The following is a 23375-nucleotide window of genomic DNA, read 5'->3' as shown; positions in this document are numbered from 1 at the left end:
AACCCAAGGGGCAATTGTATACCTAGAGATCATCTGATTGTCAATATAGAAATCATTCATAATTGGAAGCAGAAGATGAAGTTCTATTTTCCCTGCACAAATAAGAGCAGGAGCAGATTGTGGCACAGACCATGAACGGGTAGTATCAAGAAGGAGAGTAAAACTGAAAAATACCAAATCAACCATCATGCCAAAATACAGTCTGAAGAACATCCCTGTAAAATTTAAACATAATGCCAAAAAAAAAAAAAAAAAAAAAAAAAAAAAAAAAAGATTTGCACAATTAAGCTTAATTGAACTCCCTCTACAAGATGACTAAACTGAGACTGTTGTACTTTGACTCACATGACCCACTAGAAAAGATGATAATGCTTAGTTAGGTAGAAGGCAATAGGAAAGGAGGAACATTCCAGATGGATAGATTCAGTCAAGGAAGCCATGGCCCCAAGTTTGCAAGGTGTGAGCAGTGCAGCTCATGATAGGATGAGTTGGTGGTCTCTCATTCATAGACCACCGTAAGTCAAAGTTGACTTGATGGAAAGTAACAACAACAAACAGGATTAGTCTGAAATACCAAAAAGCATGTCCAATGTCTGAGAGCCTTTAGGGCTGAAGGGCAGGGTATTAATACCATAAATAAATAAATGTCATATGAAGAAAATGTCTCCATGCTCAGACATTGTTTTGGTAGGGCTCCAGATTACCTCTTCCTTACACTGTAACACCTGTCCAACGTAAACCTTATTCAAAAATCCTCTCACAGGTTGTCTCAAGGGATATAAGGTGGCTATATGCAGGCATGCGTGTTTTTGTATTTCTGTAGGTACCTGGCCAGGGTCAAGTAAGCTGTTTCTACAAAACAGGTTCAAGAGCAGATTAGCAATTTTGAGGCTTTTTTCTAAACAAAAGGCAGTGTCAGGTGAGCTTTCTGTCAGTTTCCTCAGGTACATCTGTGTCATTACCATAGCTGTTTCCTGACAAAACTTTTTTCCCTTCACTTCCTTCAGTTTTGCCTCACCCCAATATTCTGTTTATCTTATTGGTTGGACCACATAAGTGTAGACATCAGTCCTCTCCATCACAATTGCTGACCAACTCATGAAATAACCTGACCAGACACAGAGAACTGGGTTATAAAATGGGCAGCCTTATTTAACTCAACCTATTAACTTTATTTCTACAAGATCTGCAAAAGTGTGTAGGGGGAACCTTGTGTGGGAACAGCTGGCGGATGGGCTACTCCCAGACCAAACCCCCACCATCCCCTGGATGAAACACCTAAGCCCCAAGGGCAATACTGACAAGACTTAAGTGAGGATTTAAATCTCAGGCCAGCCCCTCCTTTAGTCACAAGACCTAAAAGTCAGTTCCAGAGACTTTACCTTCACCCTTTAGGAGGGTTCCAAGGTGTTCACCTGAACCTCTATCTCCCCCACCTATGCCATGAAACCTATTTATGACCACACCCAGGCCAATTGATTTAGGAGATCATCACAAGCAGGATCCATCATGGTATTAATGGGTTAAGCCACTAATACAAAATACTGAAAATGATGGCTGAAAGCACTTTTCAGCCAGCTCAGTGTGAAAGTGATTTGACGATCACTCTCACTCGTGCATCCCTGCCAGGTCAAGTGCAGGTCATGTGTGAAAGTCCTTCCCGCAATCGAGTGGGAAAGATGGGACATGGACAGTACAATGACATCCCTCATGTGATAATCTTCTTGGTCTTCAAACAACAGTGTAGGATAGCCAAAAAAAAAAAAAACCTTTGGAAAGGGAAGAAAATTTCTTTCTGGACTCAAAGCATGCACCATTCATTTTTAAAACATGCTGGTTTCCTCCCTGAGAGGCCAGTAAAGGCTCCTCTCCCAATCACATGATCAGGGGCGAAGCATTGTCTCTGTGAACCAAACTTGCACTATGATAGAATAGAGATGTATTTCCTGGTGGGCAGTGGAAATGGTGTTCCCATGAAGAGAGATGTTTAATTTTGCAGCAGAGCTCAGTTTTCTGGGGTCTTTTTGTTTAGTAGAGCTTTGAGGGAGATATTTTCTTTAGAAGCAGCAACCTGAAGGTTGTCTCCTGAAGCCAGGTAGAAATTCGTGAGCCAGGCCATGAAGGATTTGATTTTAGGAAGAGGACTGAGCTTACACTCCTTTAAGAAAATGGTATAGTTACACTTGGTTTTCTGCTGTCCAGGTTTGCTTGCTTGCTTTTTTCCTCACTCTAATTTGAGGAGAAAAAAATACTATTTGTTCTCCCTACTGTTAAATAGTTAGGGGTCACAAACATCATCTGCTGCAAAGTGGAAGGCAGCTGTCACTCAAGATCTAGCTTCTGCCCATTGTTGGCATGCTTCACCTTGAAAACATGTGTTTGTACTGTGCAGATGCTTGAAAACAGAATGTAGGGTCTAGCCTTCACCCATTTCCATTAAACATAAAGTTGAAGTGTAGGATTAAGCCAGTTTGAAAGTACGAGGGTTGGCAAAGGCAAAACTGGGAACTACTTGTTTTCAGGGACCAAATCAGTTGCAGCCATAGGAAGAAGCTGCATCAGAATAATTAGAAAGGACACCTGCCAAGTAATGGAGAGAAAATAAAAGTGTGTATAGTTGATTCACCTAAAATCTATACTCCTGGCATTTTGTGGTTAAATATTTTATGTGAGCACTTGGTTCTGTCTGCCTTCTTATTGCAGGAAATATAGGAATAAAAGTGACCTCTTGTTTTGAAGTGTAAATGGGCAGATCTTGTTAGATCTGAATTTGGTTCGCTCACTCTATATAAATGCATTATCTCTGTTTCTCTCTCAGTCTTTGTATCTTGCTTTCTTTTAGCAAAATGTTTTGTTTCCACTCAGACGCCATCATGCAAATCATATCCTCAGAGGAAATCAACAGGAGATGAAACTTATTTTGAGTTCTTTTCTTCCCCCCTATGTCCATCTCTCCAGTCATTTTAAAGTGTGAGAAAATTTGGATGGGCTTCAAATATTGTTGTTGTCTAAATTTCTTTCATTTCCCATCCTCAAAATAGTCCATTTGAATAGCCGGTTTATGAAGTCATGCTTATGACCATTGCTACATGTAGGCTGCTGCTGTTCCCATTGCTAAAAGGAACAGATACTTTCCCCTTCCATGGCAAGAAGGCTGAAATAGTTGTGAGAATCAGTGACTTTCTGCTGAAAAGTGATATACTGCATAAAGGTTGAGGGAAAGATTTTCTTATAATGTTACTGCTACCGAATAGCACTTTCTCTTTTTTCTTTTTAATTAGAGAGAGCCCCAGTGACTATTGCTAGTTGCCATATTTATGTATGTTATGGCAATTGATTCCTGGTCTACTGTTTATTCTCTATTTTCTCCTTAAGCTGCAGTGCATTTGATTTTTAAAGACCTTGTCACTGGTTTTTAATAGCTGCAGAAGTCCATAATAGAAATAAAGACTACAATAAGCAGGTTTTCAAGGGTATTCCACTGTGATTCTTTATTCACACAACACAGGACAACAAAACTTCACGACAAACCCATACATTAATTAATGTTACTAACATTATTAAAACAAGGTGTACAATTTACAAGTGTTACAGTCTGACCAGTGGTGTCATGGAGTGTTGTGGGGAGTTCAGCCCTAATTGGTTGACATCCAGAAGTGGGGTGGCACCTGGTTCAGCCCTTTTGCCCCTTCAGAATATGTGCCCTTGCTGACTGCTCCAGCCCCAGGCTTCCTCTCTGGGAAGAAAGCCTGGGGCAGGAGGGACAGGAGGAGTGCACATCACTGCAAAACTTAGAGGGCCAATATGCCCTTTTGTCTGCCTGCACTACCACTGCCCCACAGCAGCCCTCCCCCCCCAAACACACTGAGTGACACCTGGCATGGGATGCCACTGAATCAGGCCAATCAGTAGCCATCATTCTAGTTAGCCTCCATCCTTAGGCCTCATCTATAAAAACTCTACAAGAGCTGCTGTGAGATTCTGGTATCCTGGCACTCAGTGACTGTTGTTAGCATCTGACTCAGAGCCATCTCCTGAATTGAGGGAATACATGGTAGGGCTATGTTTGTTGTGGGCACTTTAGCCTCTAATAGTGTGTGTGTGTGTGTGTGTGTGTGTGTGTGTGTTTTTCCAGGCAAGCACCTCTGAAGATGCGAGCCACAGATGCTGGCGAAACTTCTCAGGAAGAAACATGGCCACATAGCCTGAAAAACCCGCAAACTATAAACTGAAGTTTGCTTGGGGAGAGTTTATAGTTGAAGAGCTATTAAAGGGACAGCAGGCACCTTTAGAAGAATCCTCCCAACTGCATTGTTGAGGGTTCCTGTCTTTCTATTCTCACCCCAAATCGGTGGCATTTGGATGCAGATTGGTCACTATACACCAGCAGTTGAGCTTTCATGGCTGATATAAAAAGTTGATATGGTAATAAGTAGAAAAAAGAGATTTGTAAAGCTAAAGGAAAGTGGCTTGAAGGGTAGCTGGATTAGTAGAATCCCCGACTTAGAGAGAGGCTACAAACCCAAGTAATCCTCTCCTGTCTTTTACCACGCCTAGACTTTCCCTTCTACTCCCTCCTCCCCAAGCAACTGAAAGAAAATCTGTCTGGTTTACAAGAGTTTTTTTTGTTTAATTAACATGCAAAAATAGAATCTAGGCATGGTAATAGAAGAGAGGCTTCATTAATAAGGTAATAAAACTGAGAGATAATTTGAGGACAAACTAAAGGAAAACAGGACCAGGGAATCAGTGATAAAAGGCCAACAAAGGTTTGGCAGCTTAGGTCCGGGCAAGCGGGAGCTGGCTGATGTCCACTTGGAAGAGGTTCCTAATTAACTCTAATCCACTCTTCACTTTCAAAATTGTGGAAAGATACTGCCTCTCTTTCTCCCATCCTTCAGGGCAATTTTTGCAGTAGGGCAGCAGGCATGGTTATTTGTATAACAGAATCAGGTTCGGGAGCAAGGGAAGTAAATAAGAAGGCCCTTTTTAGTTTTCAAGGGTAATTGGATATGCTTTCAAACCTTTCCAAGCTGTACATTCCCACTGCAGAAACTTCATTAACTCCACATTAAGCGTTACTGATTCACTGCTGCAGCCTCTCATCGGAACGTGGAACAGACAGCTGGAGGAGGGAAATCAGCTCAAGCTAATGTATATGTTAATAACACTATGTTTTGTAGCATTTGGTGTTAGTAAGGCAGTAAAATGATCTAACACATGTATCCCCCCAACAAATAGGGGGGGAGAGAGTGATCACTCCAACAAAAGGTATACAGCTCACGAAACTTTATAGTTGGTATTTATAGATTAGTGGAGTATGTTGAAATCCAGCAGTACAACTGCCATGAAGATCGGTGCCATGAATTATTCACAAGATGGGTCGCAAGTCAGTCTGAGTGACAAACAGAACAAATGGATGTTTGCAGACATCCCTATGACCTGGACATTTAATCTGTAGTTGATAGACCTCTGCCAGTAAATTTCCATCCAAACGATCTCTTGATCGATACTTTTAGTAACTTGCACCATCTATTTTCTGTAAGTTATGCTTTGGGACACCTTAGGAGTAATGCAAGCAGAATCAAATAATTAACAGATGGAAGGGGGGGGGTTCACATGGAGAGAGCAGACATTGGCTTCCCTTTGTAGAAGGGTTCATAACTGGATGAAATAGCTTATACAGTTTTTCAGAGACACACTATATCTAATATAAGCCCATGACCAGCTCCCTCACTAGTAGCATGATCTCCTGCCACCACCAATGAGAATGGATACCTACCTGCAGGTTGTATAGCCCTACCCTGCATAGACGGTCAAGTAGGAGGGTGCTTATGAAATAGTTTCTATTGACCTGTGGTGAAAATGATTACAAGACAAAAAGGCTCTAGACTTTACTTAACTTTGTCAAAGGCAAACTTTTTCTCATTCCATTCTGGGAATATTATGCCATGACAAAATCTTACTTTGACATAGTCTGGAAAGCCGCATATGGAGTACTTTGTTATTTTAATTGTACATGTGTGCAATAGACTACAGTTACCATGCTTATGTGAGTGTAGGCCCCATGAAGTTGTTTGTTTGTGTTGTGTGCCTCAAGTCGTTCCGACTTATAGTGACTCTAAGGCAAACCAATCAAGGATTTTCTTGGCAAGATTTGTTCAGAGGAGGTTTGCCATTGTCTTCGCTGAGACTGAGAGCCTGAATCAAACCCCTGTCCAACACTCAAACCACAATGCCACACTGCTCTCTCTCTGAAATACAGTAGGTGGAACACATAATATTGTTTGTGCCTGTTAAATATACTTGGCAATATATACAGTGAGATGAACTCCATCCAGTCACATGTTTACCATTCAGTTCTTGATATCTTAATATGATTACGTGAAAGTATATGTTACAAAACATGTTTTTTTTTCCCTGTCATTAACTTTCCCCCTACTCCCGGTATAGTAACTTTCCAACAGACCCAGGCACCATATGTAGCATGACTGATATAGATATCTAGTGAATCATTTAAAACCCTGTGGCAGGCTGTAATATCCCTGCATTCAACAATACCCAAGCCTCTAAGCTATGTGACTAAAATAAATGCAATTCTTCACCTATTTATGTCTGCCCATTTCCCTAGTCCCCTTGTTGCTGGCCCTCTGGAGAATTTTGGATTACATACCTAAGGGCAAGGTCATCCTCTTACTCTTTATAAAGCACATGCCTCAATACTGCTAGAAATACAATATTCATACATATCAATTCTATATTTAATGCATGAAAAACAAGAGAAGCGATAGGAAGATACACAGTTTCACTAAAGGTGCATCTAAACTAGCAAGGCATCAGAATGAACAGAGTAAAGAATTGGTATGTTACTAAGTCAGGGTGGTGGTTTAGTTCCCGCTCGGCCTGCCGGCCATGGAAACCCCATGGCAGTGATGGCAAACCTATGGCACGCGTGCCAGAGGTGGCACTCAGAGCCCTCGCGTGGGGCACATGTGCCAAATCACCCCCCAGCACAGAGTCTGCCAGAGTTTGGTTAATAGCGAAAGCTACACAGCACCAGAGAAAAGGCAGAATACTAACACCAAACTTCTTTGGCCTCAGTCTTCTCAGAAAGGCAAAGGGTGCTCCAACCTGCAGGATAATGGAGCAGAAAGGGGAATTTCAGCACAGAATAGTCAAAGAGATAGTAGAGGAACACCTATATAATCAATGAATTTAAGTCTCCGGGACCCAGATGAACGCCATCCAAGGTATTAAAAAGAAACGGGCAAATGTAATAATCGGAGCCATTTGGCAATCATATTTGAAAACTCCTGCAAAACAGGAGAGATCCCAGCAACGGGCGGAGGGCAAACGTGTCCCCATCTTCAAAAAGGGGAAAAAGAGGATCACCAACAATTATCGTCCAGTTAGTCTGACATCAGTACTAGGAAAATTCTGGAGCAGATCATTAAAGACAGGAGAGTCTGTGAACATCTAGAAGGCAATGCCATAATCACCAAAAGGCAACACATGGGTTTCAGAGAAACAAGCATGCCAGACACAAACCTAATCTCTGTCTTTGATAAAATTACCAGCTGGTAGATGAAGGAATGCTGTGGATATAGTATTTCTTGATTTCACTAAGGGCCTTGCACAGGTTTAACATGACATACTGTGCAAACAAGCTTGTAAATTGTGGGCTAGACAAAGGAACTGTTACATGGATCTGTAATTGGTTGACCGCCGCAACCCAAAGGGTGCCACAATGGCTCCTTTTCATCCTGGGAAGAAGTGACACATGGGGTCCCACAAGGGCTCTGTCCTGGCGCCCAGTGCTATTCAACATCTTTATCAATGACCTGGATGACAAGAATTGGGAGCATAACTTATCAAATTTGCAGATGACACCAAATTAGGGGGAATAGCTAATACCCACCAGAGGGACAGGATCAAGATTCAAAATGACACCTGAATAGACTAGAAAGCTGGGCCAAGCTAACAAATGAAATGTCCAACACGGAGGAAATGTAAGGGTAGATGCAACTAGGGCGGAAAAAAAAATGCACAGATAGGATGGGTGACAACATGGCTGAAGGAAACACTGTTGAAAGGGATCTAGGAGTCGCAAGTAGACCACAAGTTTGAACATGAGTGAGACAGTGTGATGCGGCAGCTAAAAAGGCCAATAGCTATTTTAGGCTGCATCAATAGAAGTATAGTGTCTAGATCAAGAGAAGTAATAGTGCCACTTATTCTGCTCTGGTCCAGGCCCACCTAGAAATTGTGGTCCAGTTCCTGGGCACCAACAATTCAGAAAGGACATTGAGAAACTGGAGCGTGTCCAAAGGAGGGCGACAAAATGGTGAGGGTCTGGAAACCACATGCCCTATGGGAACGACTTAGGGAGCTGGGATGTTTAGCCTGGAGAAAAGAAGGTTAAGAGGGGATATGACAGCCCTGTTTAAAATATTTGAAGGATGTCATATGAAGAAGGGAGCAAGCTTGTTTTCTGCTGCTCAGAGAACAGGACCCGGAAACAATGGATGCAAGCTGCAGGAAAGAGATTCCACCTGAACATTAGGAGAAACTCCTGACAGTTTAGGCTGTTCGACAAGGTATCATCCCTCGGAGGGTGATAGAGTCTCCTTCCTTGGAGGTCTTTAAACAGAGGCTGGATGGCCATCTGTCAGGGATGCTTTGATTTGGATTTCCTGCATGGCAGGGGGTTGGACTGGATGGCCCTAGTGGTCTCTTCCAACTCTACGATTCTATGATTCTATGAAAGCCAGAGGGACACGGCACTTTGCAATAAGTAAGTGGGTTTTGGGTTGCAGTTTGGGTACTCGGCCTCTAAAAGGTTCACCATCACTGCCCTATGGGCAAGTGACAACCTCTCAGCTCTAACAAACCACATGATCTCTAACTAGTATGGCTATACATCTCCAACTATGTTTTATACAGCAGAAACTCTTTTTAATAAATTATTATATTTTTATTCAAGCTTTTAACAATCCATACCATCACACATTTAACACCACTTTATCTCATCATTGTCTTAATTTATCTTCCCTTCTTTTGCTGAGTTTTCTTCTTCCCTTCTTCTTTCTGACTTCCCCTTTCTTCCACCTTCTTTATGATATAAATACAGCAAACATCTTTACCTCCTATAATTGAATAAGTATAACAATCAAACATCATCTCATTCCTTCAAATCATAACTCATATCAATTTAAGTAAGTCATGTAAACACTTCTCTTTCTCAATCTAGACATTGTAGCCTTGTGTAACTGTCTCTACCTTTCTCTTTAATGGCTCTTTTGGATATATTGGTTACCACAACTTCTATTCAAGAAAGAGTTTTCTAAATCAGCAAATTGCTAGAGATGAAAAACTGCTAATGCTTCCTTAACACATATGTCTTGGAGTTGTTACACAATAGTTACGTTTGGGAAGAAGTAATCCCATGAAAAAAAAATTGGGTTTGGGAAGTTCCTTGATATTCAGAGAAATGCAGGCTTTTGGTGTTGGTTTGTAGCAGGATGTCTTCAGCAGACAATGCAATAAACAAAGCTTGAGCTGGGGAAAACGGCATTCTTCTGGAGTTGATCCTAGTTTAGGCATGTCTGCCTGCTTACAGAAAGCAAGGCAAACAACAGCTGCCTCCAGAATCCGTTACTGAGCATGCATGAAAAACAAAAGAGAGAGAAAAGAGGAAGGCAGGTAAGCCTTACTCACCAGCTACCTTCTGCATGATTATTTTTAAAGCATAGCTTTATTATGTTTGGCCACCAAAAGGAAAATCAATGTTTAAAAAAATGTGTTGGAACCTTACCTCTCCATCATGGAACTGTCTTCTTTTTCTTCTTTTGGCACCTGAATTTTATTTTCCTGTCCATAATGTCTGCTAAGTGCCAATTCAGCTTAAATTAAATGTATCTGATTTTAAAAAGGCTTCAGCTAATTTCATGTGAGTTAATAAGCAATTCTTCTTTCCAAACTGCATTTTCAGATGTCTTATCTGGAATTTTGATCTCTACTGCTTATGCTCTGTATTCTGAACAGCAGACAGAGTTCTGTACATTGAACTGTTGCCTTGTATTATTCTATCACAACTCCTATGTGGAGGTGTGTTGAAAACTCCTTTCCTCCCTGAATTTCTCCACAATGTATTTAGATGTGAAGATGATGTTAGTCGGTGTGCATGTGTCTTTACCTCCATCTTCATACCCTGAATTTCAGATCTAGTACTTCGATTTTATTTTTATCACATGGATGGAGTAAACCCTTGAAGACCAGAAACATTCAAACTTGTTTTTACAACAAACTGACCTTGTGGTTTATATGTAAGGGAGATTCCCCCCGCCCCCACTAAGCATCAAGGATAAAAAATTGTGTGTTTAAAGAACACAGTGAAAACATAAGCATCAAGAGTTCAGACTGGGAAGTGAAGCATGAACAAAATTTAGGCAAGTTTTGTCAGAGCTCATTGGATATGGGATGCAGGAAAGAAGAGCATAACCCATAAATAAAATTTTATAGCACTCACTGTAGCAGAAGCTTCACAGCTCTCCATTGTGAAAGTGGAAACTCATCAAATTGCCTCTTGCCAGTTATCCTTAGCATCGTGTAGCTTGCTTTCCTTTCTATAAACATTTCTTAGTATCGTGGCCTTATTAATTTTACAACTTTCCCGAAAAAATTGTACAATAAAAGCCTGTTTTGCAATTCATTGTAATATTTACACAAGAATCAAAAATCTCTCAAGTGTGTGTGTGTGTGTGTGTGTGTGTGTGTGTGTGTAAACTAGAGTGGTCATGTGTCTTATTTTTCTCAGGCATCAGAGAATTAGCAACACAAAGTTTGTATATTTCTGCAATTTAAATATATGCTAAAAGAACAAATTTTAAAGAAAAAATCTATAGAGAGATGACAATTCAGGCTCATCTGCACTGCAGAAATAATCTAGTTTGACACCACTTTAGCTGCCATGCCTCAATGCTGTGGAATTCCAGGATTTGCAGTCTGTTATGGCACATCTCTAACAGCTAAACAAACATGCTAAACAAATATCTCCAAACCCACATAAGCCAGAATTCTATAGCACTGAGTCATGGCAGTTAAAGTGGTGTCAAACTGCATTGTTTCTGCAGTACAGATGCACAATAGATTTTTTTTTGGGGGGGGGGGTAATAAGTTATAAATGTAGGACTCGCTGTAAGACCCACTGGGTGCACTGACACTTATGTCTAACTAGATATATGTAGGATCTAAGCCTTAATTAATAATTAATGAGGTGCATTAAAAATATTAGTTTCTGTAATAGTGAGTGTTGTTAATTTCCAAGTGTATAAAGCAAATCTGTCATTCTCTTTATGCTTCACATATTTAAACTGATATGTGGGTATATTTAAACAAATGAAGATAATAATGGATGAGATAGTTCTCATCAGTGGTATCTGGACTTTCTGGTCTTTAAAGGGATCCCTTTGTATATGCATGTGTTCATTATAGTGGGCCCTTCCCATCCATGGAGATTTAGTTCTGGGCTCCCCCACGGATGTGAAAAAAACTGGGTGCTCCAGCCCATATTAGTCAATGGACAGTGATATGTGTTAGCGTGCCCCCAGGATACACCTCCACTGGCTAATATGGGATGGGTTAGTCTATGGGCGCTCCAGTCCACCCGTGGCTACCCACTGACATGGTGGGCTCACTGTATTTTGGAGGTGAAGCATCCTATTAATATTTCTTTTCTCATCATACCTACCATTCCTTGACAGCTGTTCTTGATATGTTTGCCAACCATTTTTGTTTAAAAAAATCTGAGAATGTGCAGCTACACATTTGATACTTTTAAAAAAGCAACCATCCATATATCTATAGGAATAAAATGTGGGCTTTCCCCCCTGCTGCACTGGTGTTTAACGTTTTTATGTGAAAATGAAGACCAGTTTGTTCGGGGGGGGGGGGGGAGAGAAGGTGCAGCTACGCTGTAGCAATATTCTAGTTTGATACACCTTTAACTGCCATGGCTCTATCCTACAGAATCCTGCCATTTGTGGTTTTGTAAGGCACCATCACTCTTTGGCAGAGGAGACTAAAGACCTTGGAAAACTACAAATCCCAGAATTCCATAGGATGAAGCTACAGCACTTAAAGTGGAGTCAAACTGCATTATTTCTTCAGTGTAGAAGCACCTATGGAGAGAGAGAGAGAGAGATGTTTTTATACCTGTGCGTATTTGCCCAGCCAACTCTTGACTTAAAAATAAGGAAGGAGGCTATAGTGACCACAGACCAGACTACAAGTTTCCACCCATGAATGGATAAGAAATTTGGTTTCAATTTATTTTTGACTGGAATCTATCCAGTTCACTAAGAGCCACACCAATATTTAATTACCCCCAGGGAAGTGTGGGAATAACTGCCCCAACATCCATGTTTTGCTGTTGGTGGCATTCTGAAAAACTAGAGTGGTGAACTCTATGACCTATCAAGCTTCTTCTTTTCTGCCTTGGTCTCAGGGTACTTGAATGATCCCAAGCTGCGGAAGTCATGCCATCATCTCATGGGTTGCCTTCTGTGTCCTGAGCATAATGTTGGGCATGCTCTCCTGATCTTCTCTGAGGTTTCTTAAAGACTGAGAGATAAACAAGGTGATGGCCAAAGAGAAGGTCAGACAGCTCATGGCTTCAGGTCCTGCTTTTTAAAGTTTTTCAGCTTTTTGTGCACTCATTTCTTTTCCTGTTATAAATTGTAAGGATTCTTGGGCACCTTGGCAGGATTATATGAATGCTCTGAAAAATGAATGAGCAGGCATGGTGTAATGGTTTGAATGTTGGACTACAACTCTGGAGACCAGGGTTCAATTGTCAGCTTGGCTATGAAACCCACAAGATGACCTTGGACAAGTCACATGCTCTCAGCCTCAGGGAAAGGCAATGGCAAACCTCCTCTGAACTAATCTTGCCAAGAAAACCACATGGTAGATTCACCTTAGGGTTACCCTAAGTCGGAAATGACTTGAAGGCACCCAGCAAAAACAGCAAAATAAATAAACTTTAAAATGGAAGTTCATTCTGTGTGCCTGCTTACCTCTAATAACCTTTAATAACCATTTACTTCTCTGCTACTCATATACAAGGCAGCCAATTGTAAAGGTTAAAAAAGTAGTTTTATAGTACATGTACGATCAGGGTGCTATATAAAAATAAGAAATTACATGAACTCACTAGGCTGGCCAACTGGATGTTTCTACAAACCTCCCATGGATAGTTTGATTAGATTCCCTTTCCTCTGTGGATGTTGCTATGGTTTCAGGTTTGCTCTCTCGGTGTGTTTCTGGCAAGGGTCACAGAATATTTAACCTGAAATCTCACCTGTCCTTAGTACAAGACCTCAGAGTGCTTTCAGATGTCTTCGAAAGAAAATGGACAAAAACTAACTCGAACTGATCCAGCCTAACAATGTGACTGTGAGAAAAGGAATGTTATCGACATTGATCTCCAGTCATTTCTGGTGGATGTGCCATGACTCTCATCTTTTAGCATCCACTAAGTGCGACATCTTGAAGACAGACTGGTTCAGTCACAAACAATAGATATTAATACATTCCCATGCTGTGCGAGTTATAAATAGCATTCTTTGACCTCATTTTGTAACAGTGGTCAGTGTGGCTCTCCGTAAACTTACCGTGAGATAGTTGTCTGGCTGTAAAGTTGGTTAAATTTCAACATGACAATATTATTTCCTTCTTTTGATTGATTTCAGACCAGGGTCAAGATAGAGTTTCACCAAATGTGAAAACTAGCTCATCATCTAATTGTAATAGTCTCAGCTGATGCCATACAAAGGGGCTATTCTATAACATTATGTTTCCTGAGGCAAATAATATGATGCCCCCTTCCATTCCAGCTACAAAGGTGGACTGGACCACCAGATAAATTTTACTCCATTACCAGCGTGGTATACTGGTTTGAGTTCTGAACTATGACTCTGAAGACCAGGATTCAATTCCATGCGCAGCCAGGAAATCCACTGGGTGAACCTGGGCAAGGAAACCCCATGATAGATTCTCCTTAAGGTCACTGTAAGTCAGAAACAACTTGAAGGCACACAACAACAACAGCCAGTTATTGGGCAGTGTCCTTCACTATGCCTGGGGGCAGTAGTCTAAATAAGGAGGTGCAGAACAGACCATATAAATCCAACAGATGGGAATGTCTGGGATGGTGTGACTACCATTTCTGCTCTAGCTTCAGCTACCTGGCTGCCTAATGGCTAGGCCAGTCCTAGCCATGGAACAAATTGCTACTGTGTTGAAAGCTGCAGTGTTGTTTAGGTAAGTGTGGGTTTTTAGTTTCTTCAGAGCAATTCCAATAAAGGTTGAGTTTCATTTTGATAGAGATAAATTACAAAGATAGCCGGGAGAACTAATTGCCTCTTACAAGGAAATTGGAATTAAAGTACTGTGAGAGTGTATCTTGATTGAGGAGGATGATTCACTGCTCTTCTTGTCCTGGCTTTTTAAGGTGGAGTCCCAAAGAAAGCTTTTGCTGTCCTCAGTGAGCGATTTTCCTGCAAACCAGAAATCTATAATGAAAAGCAGCAGAATTTCACAATGAGGAAAGTGTGAAAAGTACAAAATAATGACTCTTGTTATCCTTCTGAACAACACAGGCAAGGAAGGGAAATGAAATATTGTTAAAAAGAAAGCTATTCTGTTCCACTCAGAAGGTATAATCTCATTCCAATTTGCAAAACAGGTCTGTTCTTAGAGATACATCAGTTGGTAATTTGATTGGAATGCAGAAGTATAAAATTATAAATGCATACAGTATAAGTCCAACAGAGGACTAAATATAATTGAGCTGGAACGTGTAGAGCCATACCTCAATACAATATACAGATAACCCAGATAACCTAGGAAAGCTAGCACTAGATGATTAAATGATTCCTAGGAGAGGGTATTGTGTGGATTCCACTGGTTCTTAGAATTTAAAGAGACTTTTAGTATATAAACACTGAAATATAGAAATCTGGTAAGTTACTTTCTCAGAAAATTTTCTTTTTTAAAAAAAAATATTAATGGTAACTTAAATTATTGTCTGTACATCTTTGCTGAAACATGCTGTCACTTACAGTTTCATTTTACCTGTTTATAAGAGATTAGCAGCAATTGGATCCCTAGTCAACAATAAAGTCAAACAATTTCTGATGAAGGATAAGATGATTGTTAAACAGCTGGATGATTTTTTAAATATCTTTGTTCAATATGGAAGACATAAGGGAGATACTCATGCCTGAACTAATGTTCCAGGAGGAGAGAGTGAAGATTCAAAGCAAATCATAGGTAAGACAGCAAATTCAAAACCTCACTATGAAATTGCTAAAAAATAAAAATAAATCACCATGTCCTGAAGATACCCACTTGACCATTTTTGAAGAGCTCAAATGTGATCTAACTAAAATACTTAGTATGCTCCTAAGTTCAACAAATGTCTTGAAGAACTGGCAAATGGGCAATGTAAAATCGATTTTTAAAAAAATCCAGAGAAGATTCAGAAAATTACAGGCCAATTAGCTTGGTATCTGCTCCAGATAAATTAGTGGAAAATATTATTAAGGATAACATTGTCAAGCACAGAGAAGGGCAAAGCCTTCTAAAGAGAAATATAACTAACGACCAAAACACACTTCAGAAATAATCCAGTCTGAGACCACTTTAACTGTCTTGGCTCAGTGCTAGGGAATCCTAGGAATTGTAGTTTATTGTGGCACCAGAGTTCTCTGACAGAGAAGTCTAAATGTCTCACAAAACTACAGTTCCCAGAATTCCCAAGCATTGAGTTAGGGCAGTTAAAGTGGTCTCAAACTGGATTATTTCTGCAGTGTGTTTTGGACCATACATTCTGCAAAGGAATGTCCCCGTCTTTGAAAGCTCCAGAGTAATCCAGTGGACATTGCATATTTGCACTTCCAAAATGCTTTGATAAAACACCCTTCCCCAAGAAAGAATCCTGAATAAACTCAGTCATGGAATAAGAGAAAAAGTCCTCTTCTGTACTGAGAATGGTTTAAAGAAGAGAAAGTAAGCAGAGAGTAGGAACAGATGATCAGCTCTCATAGTAGGGGGTTGTGAGCAATGGGGTCCTCCAGACATTGTTGTCTTTCAACTTGTTCATAAAGCCTGGGGTTAGGGGTGAGAAGCATCCATGTTTTTTGTGCCATCAATGTTTGGGGTGAGGAGAACACAAATGGATTGCAAAAAACTCCAAAAGGATTTCTCCAAGGTGGGAGAATAGGCAGTAAAATGACAATATCAGCAAGTGAGATACAGCATAAGCAAGTGTAAAATAATGCATAATGGAGCAAAAATCCCCAACTTTACATATACATATAGGATCTGAGCAGCCTCTGACTGATTCAGAAAGACATTAACAAGCAACTCACCTATGAAGAACCGGTACAATTTGGGCTGGTTGTGTGTTACTTCAAGTCATTTCCAACTTATGGCAACCCTAAGGTGAACCTATCATGATGTTTTCTTTGCAAGGTTTTCTTGTAGTCAGACTGACTATGTATAATCTTCAAGCAATATGCCAAGGGTTTTCAGGTGGAAGGTGATGTTGAACCCAAGACCTTCTTATGGGTGTCCCATGGACAACTGATTGGTCACTGTATGACAGCAGATTGGGCTAGATCAGCCTTTGGTCTGATGCAACAAGGCTCTTCTTATGTACTTAACTGCAGAAAGTATATTTGGAAGAGGACATGCAGCTCATGATACAATTCCAATGGCAATTGCAAAAATGTATCATGAGCTGCTGGATTGGAGAAACATGGTTGTTCATTTCCATTGCATGTTTTTGAGTGTATGCTTATACACACATGTGCATAACATGCTGAGCATTGTTCAGTGCATTTAGTTAAAGTGGTGCAATCAGGAGGGGTGAGTTGGCTGTCTGAGTGAACCTGCATACATAGCATTGCTTGGACAGTCTCTATGCCAGTTTTTCCTGAAAAGAGTTGTCCCTTATCCCATAGCTCATTCCCCATTGATAGCAAGTGCATCTCTCAGTAATACAGAGTTAATCTAAGAGATAAACTTTTGGACTTGACCATGTTGGGAGGCAATGATGCAAGATGAAGTCCCAACCATCTATAGACTGGCCTTTTATTCACATGAGCCGCATTAAACATAACATCCCAAGAACTTTTGCTGTCTGTGACAAAGGAAGTTTTCTTTCTTTCTCCCTCCCTCTCTCTCTCCCTCCCTTCCTCCCTCTCACACACACAGAGAGACGAAATTCCACATACAAAGCTAACAGAACAGGCAATTGAAGCTTCAGCATTAAAAACAAAATAGTCACCAAACTTGAGGTTGGTAGGTTAGAATGGCACACACTAGGCTCAGTCCTCAACAAGTTGGTAACACTCCTAAGGCAGATATCTGCTCTGTTTTCCTATTGTCCATCATACTGATAAGACTGGACATCATAGCACATCTTAGCATACTGTGTAATTCCAAATTGCAGCATGTTAATATTCTACATGATAGCACTGACACCCAGAAAACAGAGATCCTCCACATCAGCCCCAGTGTCTGTTTGCCCCTCTCCCATACTGCAGCCTGAAGCAGAAGCCACAGTGAACTGGTCTATCCTCTAATCACCACAGCTCTCCTATCTGTATGTGAGGAACTCTTTCTCAGTCTGTGTGTTCAAGCAGATAAATACCATTTGGTTCACTATTTGAACAAAATAGGAATTCAGAAATGAGAGAATTAGCTTTCTCTGTATTAATCTTCTTTCTGTCTGGCTTTTTTTTTTTTTTTTGCTGCCATATTTTAAACTTTATGTCTGCAGTGTTCAAAGCTTGATAGTTGCTTCTTCTTTGAAAAGAACACTAATGTGCTAACAGTTTTTAAAAGACCGTCTGTTGTGTGTAAAAGTTGCTTATTCACAGTTAGCAGAATTGTTAACTATTTTTGTTCCAATATAATCAGCTATATATTAGTTATCAACAGTAAAAAATGTTTATTATTGATCTGCAAATTATTTTACCATGGTCCCTCTGGAGTGAATATCCCCATCTCATCCCACCCTAGGCAGCCTCAAGTTGATTATGAAAAACCAGTCAACTTCTCTTGTTTCTAGTCTAGAGTTGGGGAGGAGCAGGTCATCTCTTGCTGTTCTGCAGGTCTGAAGGTGCTCACAATTATACTAGAATCATAGAATCATAGAGTTGGAAGAGTCCGCAAGGGCCATCCAGTCCAACCCCCCTGCCATGCAGGAAGTCTCAGTCAAAGCATCCCCAACAGATGGTCATCCAGCCTCTGTTTAAAAACCTCTAAGGCAGGAGATTCCACTACACTCCAAGGGAGTTTGTTCCACTGTTGAACAGCCCTTACTGTCAGGAAGTTCCTCCTAATGTTGAAGTGGAATCTCTTTTCTTGTAGCTTGCATCCATTGCTCGGGGTCCTAGTCTCAGAGACATAGCCTTGTTTGTTGGGAATATCAGGATGCAAAGGGGTTTTGTACCACCTTTGAGACTAACTGTGTAAAAGAAATGGTAACATAAACTTTTGTAGACTTAAATCTCCTTCTCAGATGCATGGAGTGAAAGCTTGATCAGAAGGACCTTTATAACCAGACCATATCACTATGTCACTTCATCACCATATCTACAAGTTTTGTATTTCTATGGCTATTCATATAGTCTGATTACAAAGGACCTTTCTGGACAACTGTACCTGAGGAAGTAGAGCAAATATAGAAAGCTTATTTTTCTAGTTATTTCGCACAGTTAGTCTCAAAGGTTCTATAAGATCCCTTTGCATGCTGAAGTTCATTGGTGACCTTAGAGAGCCACCCTGCTTCTTATTCCTAAAAAGTGGAACAGTTGAATAACAAGTACATATATATGTTGGCTATCAAAGCTGGCCAAAACATATTAAACCTGAATCTGAAAATATCTAGCATTCCAATAAGTAGAGGGGGTAGTCCAGCAATGGACACACAGTCTAGAATGTCCTCTGGAGCATTTTGAAAAGGTGAAACTAGGACTGTGAATATGATGTGAATAGAGACACTCATTTGGTAGAATCATATAACTTCAGGAGTTGAAAAGATGAAAAGGATATCTAGTCTACCCTTTGCTTTTGTTAATTGCCATCAAGTTGGCAACGTTATGGATGAGAGATCTCCAAAACAGCTGCCCTGGTCAGATCTTGTAAACCAAGAGTGGTGATTGAATCTTTGCACACATAATGTGTAGCTCTTCTATACTTCAGAAATACACCAGTTTAACACCACTTTAACTGTTATGGCGCCAACCTGTGGAATCCTGAGATTTGTAGTTTGGTGAAATATTCAATCTGGTCTGTCAGTGAGCTTGGGTGCCTCCCCAAAGTACAAATCCCCCAGTATTCTTTAGGATAAAGATAGTTAAAGTAGTGTCAGTCTGCTTTATTTCTGCAATGTGGATATACCCATGGTCTTCCTGTTTTCCTTCTACCTCCCACTATCTTTTTAATAACTAATATACTGTATCTCATAATATCCTCAAAGTCTGATAGCCTCAATTTGGACATTTTGTCTCCTCTGCAGGTAAAGCATACCAATATCCACCCAAACTCTGTTTAAAAACCTCCAACAACCACTCTGTAATCAGAGAAATCTTGTAGCACCTATGATACTATCTGAGAAAGAAAGAAGTTGGTAGCATGAGCTTTCGTAGACTTGAGTCTATTTCCTCAGTAGACTCAAGTCTATGAAAGCTCATGCTACCAACTTCTTTCTTCCTCTCAGTCTCAAAGATGCTACAAGATCTCTTTGCATACGGATCTAGACTAATATAAGGTGAAACTAGGGCCTAAGGGCCCTTAAAACTGGGGTACCTCAAGGAGCCATTCTGTCTCCCATGCTATTTAACATTTACATGAAACCGCTGGGAGAGATCATCCGGAGACATGGGGCGCGGGGTTATCAGTACGCTGATGACACCCAAATAATTTTCTCTATGTCTCCGACTGATGCAGTGACCGGGGATGGCGTCTCTCCTCTCGTGGCCTGTCTGGAGTCAGTAATGGGCTGGATGAGGGAAAACCGACTCAGCCTGAATCCAGAGAAAACGGAGGTACTTGTGATAGGTTCCCCTGGTCCAGGAATGGCGGTGGTTCCACCTGTCCTGAACGGGATCACGCTTCCTGTGAAGGACTCGGTGCGCAGTCTGGGGGTGCTTCTTGATTCGTCGCTCCACCTGACATCTCAGGTGAATGCGATGGTCAAGAGCGCCTGTTATCAGCTTCGGCTTATTCGCCAGCTGCGCCCATACCTGGCCCAGAGGGACCTTGAAACGGTGGTACACGCTCTGGTAACCTCTAGATTGGATTTCTGCAATGCGCTCTACATGGGGCAACCCTTGTATCATACCCGGAAGCTACAAATGGTACAGAATATGGCAGCCAGGCTGGTCACTGGTACTTCCAGGACCAGCCATATTACACCTGTGCTCAAAGATTTGCATTGGCTGCCTATTCACTTCCGGGCACAGTACAAGGTGTTGGTGATTACCTATAAAGCCCTACATGGCTTGGGCCCAGGATACCTGAAGGACCGCCTCTTCCCATACATTCCGCCCCGCACCCTCAGAACGTCTGGGCAGCAATTACTCAGGGTTCCAGGGGCCAAACTCTCCTCTACAACGAGGAGGACATATTCCATCGTCGCCCCGGCCCTTTGGAACACGCTGCCCACTGAGCTCCGCTCGGCCACCTCCCTGGCCCAGTTTAGAAGGGATTTAAAAACCCTTCTATTTCAAACTGCATTCCCTGAGTGAAGTTCCAGATGGCCTTCCTCCCTCCATTGTTGGCAAGACGGATGGCTGATCGGGGTTTTAAGTTGTTTTTAATTTTGTATCTATGTGTTTTATAATCTGTCTGTATTGTGTTTTATTGCTATGTTCACCACCCTGATCAATGGAAGGGCGGTATATAAATAAAAAAATTATTATTTATTTATTAATATGACTATGCCTTTGAATTCTACCACTACTCTATACGTTAGCCCATTCTAGGTCTGAAGACCACTTCTGCTCAGGAAGTTCTTCATAATGTTGAGACAAAATTTCTTTTAATTTAATCTGGAAAAAATATTTTAATTTAATCAAATTTTAATTTGATTCCATAGATTCAATCAAGGAAGTATGAATCCAACAGTATGGAGCAGCAGGAAACAATCTTGCTCTCTCTTCCATGTGACAGCCCCTCACATATTTGGAGATGGCTATCCTCTTAATCTTACCTGATGAACTTATCTGATGCTGAAGCTGGTTCTCAGTGTTATACATGCTACCCAGTGTTTCTGAATTAACGCATACCTTTTAAATGTTGTACAAAGTCTAGCTGTTTTTTAAAGGATAACTGATGTTTTTAAATTGTGTAATCCATAAAGGGAATGCATTGAGTGGGGGGGGGCTGTATTCCTTATGAGAACAGTGTTTACTAAAGGTTTTGGGTGCTGCCTTTGTGATTGTTTGCAGAAAAATTCAACTATTTAATTGGGCATGTACTATTTGTAGTTGTTGGTTCCATAGATGATGTGTAATATACAGTCAGCCTTCACAGGTTCTTTATCCATGGATTCAACCATCTACAGCTTTAAAATATTTTTAGAAATATAAATTCCAATGATTTTGTCATTTTAAATAAAGGGCACAATTTTACTACGCCATTGTATTTAATGGAATTTGAGCATCCATGGATTTTGGTATCCACGAGGGGTCCTGGAACCAAACCCCAGTGGATACCAAGGACCAAATATATGTTTTGCCAGTATGGTTTGTACACTTTTTCTCAAGAGCTTAAAACTGTGAATCATCTGGAATGTATGTGTGTGTGTGTGTGTCAGATGTGTATCAGGTGTGTCCAGCCAAGGCATCTTATCTGTTAGAACAAAACAGTAGGAATTCAGGCTGTCAGCTCGAATTGCACTGTATTTAAAACAAACTGTTGCCTAGTGCTAAAAGCAAGCTTGAATCAAAGCCACTCTTGACACCTACATAAAGCACAAATGCAAAGCATTAGCACAAAAGCCTTTTTTAAAAAAGCATGGTGTTAAGCCTCCTCAGAAACCAGCTCTATAATGGAACTGATAATGAAAGTTTAATTACAACCGCTCTGGCAGGCTCCCTCAACATACACATCCCATTAGACTGTTTCTGCCATGATAGTGCTGTCTTTCAGACTCTTTTCCAGGAAACATTTGGCATTACCTGAGACTAGAACTTTTGTCAGGGGAGGGGGGAACACCTAAGGAAAGAATATTAATATTTTAATTTGAAGCCGAACACACAGATAACTCATATTGAAATAAATAGTGAAATGGCTTTTATGTACGAGAAACATTTAGCCTTTTTGAAATGCCAAAAGAGAAACAAGTAATCTCTCCTCGTTGGTTCTGGCTTCCGTATGAAAGGTTAAACCTTAAAGGTTAAGAAATTACCCTTTGTGTGTATTAACATGAGGTTGTGCTTTGTAGCTGTTCATATTATGAAATTGTTGAATTATTCACTACAGTACAGAATCAATGTTGTATACCCAATTACTATGGGAAATCAACTAATCTGTTGTTACTCTTCTGGGCCTACTGGCAAAATAACTATGATTTGGAACATAGCCTTGGGAAGTGAAGCTTGTTGAGTTTGACTAGACCATTTCCTAGTGCATTATGAGGCTATGTATGTCCATTCAACCCTGGCAATGGCAGATAGTTGTGTGAAACCTGAATAATGAATGAGGTTGCTGAGTACATTAGGTTGCTGAGGTATATCTTGAATGCTTTGTACATCTGAGACGTGTTCTAGACATGATATTTGTATTTAGACTGCACAGAAGTAGGGAAGAAATTTATTACTGTAAAAACTGAGTGAACAAGTGTATGAAAAGATGGCTCTCTGAAAAAAAAATTAAAAAATATACATCTTTCATGGTCTTGAGACCCATGTCAGAAGAAAGGCAGGATACACACACACACACACATCCTTTCTCCCAATAGGGGACTCAAGTCTGTGAAACATAAATAGATATAGATATTGTGTATGTGTGTGAGAGAGGGTGGGGGTAATGTTTATGTATATATTTATATTGAAATACATAGGTTTACAGATGTACACTGATTATTCATGAGTTAATGAACCAAAATATTTTGTATCTTAGTACTGATTACAGTGCTTACCAAAGTTAGATACCAGGTTTCATAGAAAGCAATTACTTCTACAGAAAGAAGTCTAGTTTTTGCAAATGACAGATTCTGAAATGGATCTGTTGTAAACTCAAGCTTATCACAGGTGGATGTAGGACCATCAGAGTTCGAGCATAGTTTTAAACTGATT

At 40.5% G+C, this 23375-nt stretch overlaps 1 protein-coding gene and 1 long non-coding RNA gene across 3 annotated transcripts in view; one reads left to right on the top strand and one right to left on the bottom strand.

The window, feature by feature from the left end:
- GPR39 (G protein-coupled receptor 39) overlaps positions 1-23375 on the top strand; it is a 196509-nt gene that overhangs the window by 110478 nt on the left and 62656 nt on the right. The gene's annotated exons all lie outside the window — the stretch shown is intronic.
- The window catches only part of LOC121923965, a 69005-nt gene continuing 59051 nt past the window's right edge, over positions 13422-23375 (bottom strand). The window contains exon 3 of the long non-coding RNA XR_006102498.1: positions 13422-14558. This is a non-coding gene — a long non-coding RNA (uncharacterized LOC121923965). The remainder of the gene's footprint in view (positions 14559-23375) is intronic.

Source organism: Sceloporus undulatus, chromosome 1 (genome assembly GCF_019175285.1).
Source record: "Sceloporus undulatus isolate JIND9_A2432 ecotype Alabama chromosome 1, SceUnd_v1.1, whole genome shotgun sequence".
In the NCBI taxonomy this organism is placed as follows: Eukaryota; Metazoa; Chordata; class Lepidosauria; order Squamata; family Phrynosomatidae; genus Sceloporus; species Sceloporus undulatus.
This window is presented reverse-complemented; position numbering and strand designations above follow the sequence as displayed.